The sequence below is a fragment of the Physeter macrocephalus genome, chromosome 11, assembly GCF_002837175.3.
Source record: "Physeter macrocephalus isolate SW-GA chromosome 11, ASM283717v5, whole genome shotgun sequence".
Classification (NCBI taxonomy): Eukaryota; Metazoa; Chordata; class Mammalia; order Artiodactyla; family Physeteridae; genus Physeter; species Physeter macrocephalus.
In genome coordinates this window covers 66,110,680-66,116,679 of record NC_041224.1, presented here as the reverse complement: position 1 = coordinate 66,116,679, position 6,000 = coordinate 66,110,680, and the positions used below count along the sequence as shown (strand labels likewise).

The window sequence follows — 6,000 nt, the reverse complement described above, 5'->3', positions numbered from 1 at the left end:
TTTTTTTTTTTTTTTTTTTTTGCGGTACGTGGGCCTCTCACTGCTGTGGCCTCTCCCGCTGCAGAGCACAGGCTCCTGATGCGCAGGCTCAGCGGCCATGGCTCACGGGCCCAGCCGCTCCGTGGCATGCAGGATCCTCCCGGACCGGGGCACGAACCCGTGCCCCCTGCATTGGCAGGCGGGACTCCCAACCACTGCGCCACCAGGGAAGCCCAAGAAGCCCACATTTTTAAGTTTTGAAAATGCCTGATTCTGTGACTAAACTATTGAAATTTTGAGGAAAAAAAAGGTATTTCAAAGCACTTTTCCTTCAGTACTTCTTTTTTTTTTTTTTTTTTTGTGGTATGCGGGCCTCCCTCTGTTGCGGCCTCTCCCGTTGTGGAGCACAGGCTCCGGACGCGCAGGCTCAGCGGCCATGGCTCACGGGCCCAGCCGCTCCGCGGCATGTGGGATCCTCCCAGACCGGGGCGCGAATCCGGTTCCCCTGCATCGGCAGGCGGACGCGCAACCACTGCGCCACCAGGGAAGCCCCTCTTTAGTACTTCTTAAATAACTGTCTGAATTGACAATGATTGAAGATCTGAGACTGAAATTGAGTTGTTAGTTCTTCTGTATCCTTTGAAAAACTAGAATTATTGGATACAAAATGACTTTTTCCATTTAGACTTCAACCTTCTGTACTTTGCTTTATTTTCTCTTTAAGGAAAAAAAACAACTTTTTTCTAAATAAATAGAAAGGTAGAACCAATGTGCTGAGCTTCGAAGTTGATGTACCTGCCCTTTAAAAAAAAAACACCCTTTTTTCTTTACCAAAAAATTGACTCTTTGTTAAGTTTGAATGTTCAAGCAGTTTATAATCTCTCATGTACTTGTAGATAATCTTCATTAGCAATTTGTAAATTACTTTTTTCACACATATTTTCCCCATTATTAACATCTTAACATTACTATGATACATTTGTTACATTTAATGAACCAGTGTTGATACATTAACCAAAGTCTATATTTTATTCAGATTGCCATAGTTTTTACCTCATGTCCTTGTTACAGGCTCTCATCCAGCATACCATGTTACATTTAGTAGTCGTGTCTTCTCTTGGCTCTGACAGTTTCTCAGACTTTCATTGTTTTTGATGACCTAGACAGTTTTGATGAACACTGGTCAGCTATTTTGTAGAATATTCCTCAATTGGTATTTGATGTTTTTCTAATGATTAGACTGGGGTTATATGCTTTTGGGAGGAAAACCACAGAGAGAAAGTGTCATTTTCATCACATCATATCAAGAGTATGTACTGTCACCATGGTTTATGACTTTTGATGTTGACCTTGATTGCCTGGCTGAGGTAGTGTGTGTGTCAGAGTTCTCCTCTGAAGTCACTGTGTACAGCTCACACTTAAGGAGTGGAGACTTATGCAGAGTAGCTACATAAGTTACTTGGAATTCTGCACCAGAGATTTGTCTCTTCCCTCTCATTTGTTTTTATCATTTATTTTGATCAGTATGGACTTATAAGTATTTATTTTATACTTTGGCTTATAATTCAATACCACTTTATTTTGGTACTCAGATTGTTTCGGCTTTGGACGCTGAGAGCTCTTCCAGTTGGCTACTGTGTACCTTTGACATGCTCCCATCATTGTGGGTGGGTTTTTTTTTTCCCCCAGTACTTCCTTACTTTCTGGCACTACAAGGTGCTCCAGGTTTATCTTTTCTATTTCCTGCCCCATCCCTAGAATCAGCCATGTCTCCAAGGAGCCCGGTTTCCTTTTACTGGAGAATGGTATTACACACCACAGTCTAGCCACTAGATGTGCTCATTGCTACTGGGTGTCGCCCTTCAGCTGACAGAGCAGGAAAATATATATGTGTATACTCAACCAGTGTATGTACACCTATCTGTAAATACTTCTATATGTAACCTTCACTACTATAATATTAAGCTAAATATAAGTTCATACTGATGTGTCCAAGTCTAATCCATTACCACATGGATCATTCTAGCCTCCTCCTTATCTGTAACCTCTCCCTCCAACTGTGAGAAACCCATACCATCTGCCATTCATTGACTTAAATTATTCAATTCCAATATACAGTATCAGAATTACTAACCCTAATCCATACTCCCACCCCCTTCATTGATTTGTTTCATGTATTTGTAACAGATTGTTTCCTTACATTCAGCATTTCATCCTTGGACCCTCCAACCTCCTCAGTGATTTTTAAAAAAAATTTGCATGCATTAAGGCTCACTCTTTGTGCTCTAAAGTTCTGTGGGTTTTAACAAGTACATAGTATCTTGTATTTCTCATTACAGTACTCTGCAGAATCCCCTGTGTTTCACCTATTCAGTCCTTCCCCTTTTCCCTCAGGGACCGCCTGCTGCACCCCTCCCCCAGCAACTGCTGATCTTTTTACCCTCCACCTCTGTAGTTTTGCCTTTTCCAGAATATCACATAATTAAAATCACATAGTATGTAGCCTTTTCAGACTAGCTTCTTTCACTTGATATGTATTTAAGATTCATCCATGTCTTTTTGTGGCTTGATAGCTCATTTCCTTTTATTGCTGAATAATATTCCATTGTATGGATAGATCAGGACATCTTGGTGGCTTCCAGCTTTTGGTGATTATGAATAAAGCTGCTGTAAATATTTGTGTGCAGGTTTCATGTGGACATAAGTTTTTAGGTGAGTTGGGTAAATACCTAGGGGGTGTGATTGCTGCGTGTTATGGTGAGACTGTCAGTTTGTTTCTTTCTCTTTTCTTCCCCCGTTACTAACGATTATAGCAGCAACTCTCTTGAAAGAGTACAGTTAACTTCAAAACAGGTAATTTATTTGATCTTTAACAAGTCACTCTGGTATAGTAAAAAGTGGGGTCACTCTCAAAAGTATACTCTGGTTGGGCTTCCCTCGTGGTGCAGTGGTTAAGAATCCACCTGCCAATGCAGGGGACACGGGTTCGAGCCCTGGTCTGGGAGGAACCCACATGCTGTGGAGCAACCAAGCCCATGCGCCACAACTACTGAAGTCCGCGCGCCTAGAGCCCGTGCTCCACAGCAAGAGAAGCCACTGCAATGAGAAGCCCGTGCACCGTAACAAAGTAGCCCCCGCTCGCTGCAACTAGAGAAAGCCCATGTGCAGCAACGAAGACCCAACGCAGCCAAAAAAATAAAATTAAACTAAAAAATTTCTTTTTAAAATTAAAAAAAAAAGTGTACTCTGGTTGATGCTTCTTCTGCTTTCGCTGTTTGATCCATTCCCCTTTCCTAGATATTAAGTGCATGTAAATAAGGTCATGGGCAGTAAACTGTTAGACTCTCTTTTCGAGAATTTCTTTTGAATCCAGATTTGTGTGGAAGATGTCTGTGGCCTGGGAATTTGATGATGTGATGTGTCTCAGAATTGGTTTGTGATAGAAAACAGAGTTACATTTATTTATCTGATCCATGAACCCTGTAAGATAAGTAGAAAGGTCTGCCGGAGATTGACTGACTTAGCATTTATGTAGCATTTTAAGGATTCCAAGGAAGTAGATTGGTTTCTTCCCACCACAGTTCTAATGTAGATTATTAATGTTTGTTTCATGATGAGTGAGAAATGGAGATTAAGTATTTTTCTTATTAGAGATCTGTAAATCAAATTTTCTCTGGTATATGTACATTGATGTTGAGACTAGTAGATTGATAAAGCTGTAGGAATATAATCTCTCTTTGATTCTGGCTTATAATTGTTCTTTCAAAGTTAGTAATAAGTTGTTGATGGATTTGTTGGTTCTAGTTACCTAATCCAACACTGATGAGAGATTTAGCACAAGCAGATTTTAATCTCTTCTTTTAGGTTGTAAAAGAAGGGGGGTGGGAGGGTGGTTATAAAGAGTAGTTCCTGTGACCCTGGTCGTTGAACTGACCACTTAGAATATTTGTCAAGTGGATGAATGGAGCATCAGTCCCAGGGAGCAGAGGGAAACCTCCTGAGGTTATATGGTCTGTTTAGTGTAACAGTGATCCCACCATCTGAGGCCCTAAAGTTATTTTTTGCTAAGTTTTCATGGTCCTTCTGAGGTTCTAATGTGACTTCTTAACCTCTTTGGATGTGCTTTGTATACCCACCAGACTTGAAAACTGTGGTGCTGCTGCTGGAGCCCAAGAAGTTGACTGATTACCAGGGCCTGGAATTTGGGAGTTGAAAAGAAGGTACCAGATACTGTCAGGAACCTGCTCTCAAAGCCCATTGAGTCTGGCACTAAAACATTTGTAATTTGACCTTCAGGTGCCCTTTAGCGTGCTGTAAGTGCAGGACAAAGTTCCCCTTTACAATATGTGTGTGACAAAAACCAATAAATAAGTGGCACTAAGTGTTACACAACAATGGGTTTGTTATAAGTTGTCCTGGCCAAAGGGCCTCTGTGCCACAGGCTGGCAGCAAAATGGCACAGGAAGGCAGCCAGCCTCTAGTCTTAACACACACTTGGCCCTTGTAGTTGAAAGGTAAAGAAATCTGGGAAGCATTGTTTATCTTTTCCAGAGGAAGTGCTTTTCTCTCCTAGTGGCCAAACGCCAGTTTAACACAGAGCCAGGCCCTTTGGGCTGAGTAAGCCAAGTATTGAGACAGCTTATTCACCCAGGACTTCCCAACATTTGTTTTAAAGTATGAGGAAAGGGAAGAATAAGAGACAACTGAGAATTTTAGCCTGCCTTTCATTTACTTGATATTCTCTTACCTTTTTCTTGCTGACCTATGGTGTCAGTATTTCCTCTTGGAAATTTTTTTCACTGTGTGCTTTCCTGACAGTATTTGGAACATAGCTGATCCTTAGTGTATCTTTGTCAAATGAATGAATGGAAGATTTTTAATCAGAGGGAGCATGAGAAAATACTTGATACTTTCTAAAGTCAGAACTGTGGGTTTGTAAGTTATGTTTGTAGAGTCTGTGGCCAAGCCAAAAATGATTTCCCGTTTTGCTTCTTTTACTCTGTCTCCTCTACCATTGATTAACTGCTTGTCTTCATCTGTCATTTTGATAGGTCCAGGATAGTTCATTGTCAGTTCATAATGGACATGACTGAACTGCTTTCCTGTGAAGCCCTTGCCTCATACTCCCTCTTGTATCATTGTTGACTTCATCTTCCTGTCCTTTTCAGTCACGCAACACACTTGTCATAGTTTTGTTTTTTTTTTTTTTTTTTTTTTTTTTGCGGTACGCAGGCCTCTCACTGTTGTGGGCTCTCCCGTTGCGGAGCACAGGCTCCAGACGCGCAGGCTCAGCGGCCATGGCTCACGGGCCCAGCCGCTCCGCGGCATGTGGGATCTTCCCGCACCGGGGCATGAACCCGTGTCCCCTGCATCAGCAGGCGGATTCTCAACCACTGCGCCACCAGGGAAGCCCTATAGTTTTTGATGGTTCCCTTTCCTTCTCATAGTCTCAAGTTGTCTTTTTTTTTTAACCTCTTTAGAGGCTTTTGTTGTTTGGGGTTTTTTTGTTTTGTTTTGTTTTTTGGTATGGCTGTTTTGATTTCATAATTCACCAGAGATTCTTGTTTACTTATGGTGGACCAGGCATAGTATTGGCTGATAGGTCTGAATGACAACTGACACACTTAACACCTTGAATAGAACAGAGATTCAAAGAATTCTGGTTACATTCAGTTAATTAAAAAAAATTTTTTTTTATTTTAATGGCAGTCATAGTTGGAGAGAATACCTGTGAGAAGCATGATGTAGAGCAGACCGAGCAAACTTTTTATGTAAAGGATCAGATATTAAATAGTTTAGGCCTTGCAGGCCATAAGGTCTCTGTTTCAAACATTTAACTTTGTCTTTTTTTTTTTTTTTAACATCTTTATTGGAGTATAATTGCTTTACGATGGTGTGTTAGTTTCTGCTTTAAAACAAAGTGAATCAGTTATACATATACATATGTTCCCATATCTCTTCCCTCTTGCATCTCCCTCCCTCCCACCAGTTATACATATACATATGTTCCCATATCTCTTC

General features: G+C 41.0%; 1 protein-coding gene across 3 annotated transcripts in view; it reads left to right on the top strand.

Annotated features, from left to right (window-relative positions):
- Positions 1 to 6,000, top strand: part of EDC3 (enhancer of mRNA decapping 3) — a 55,070-nt gene that overhangs the window by 22,623 nt on the left and 26,447 nt on the right. The gene's annotated exons all lie outside the window — the stretch shown is intronic.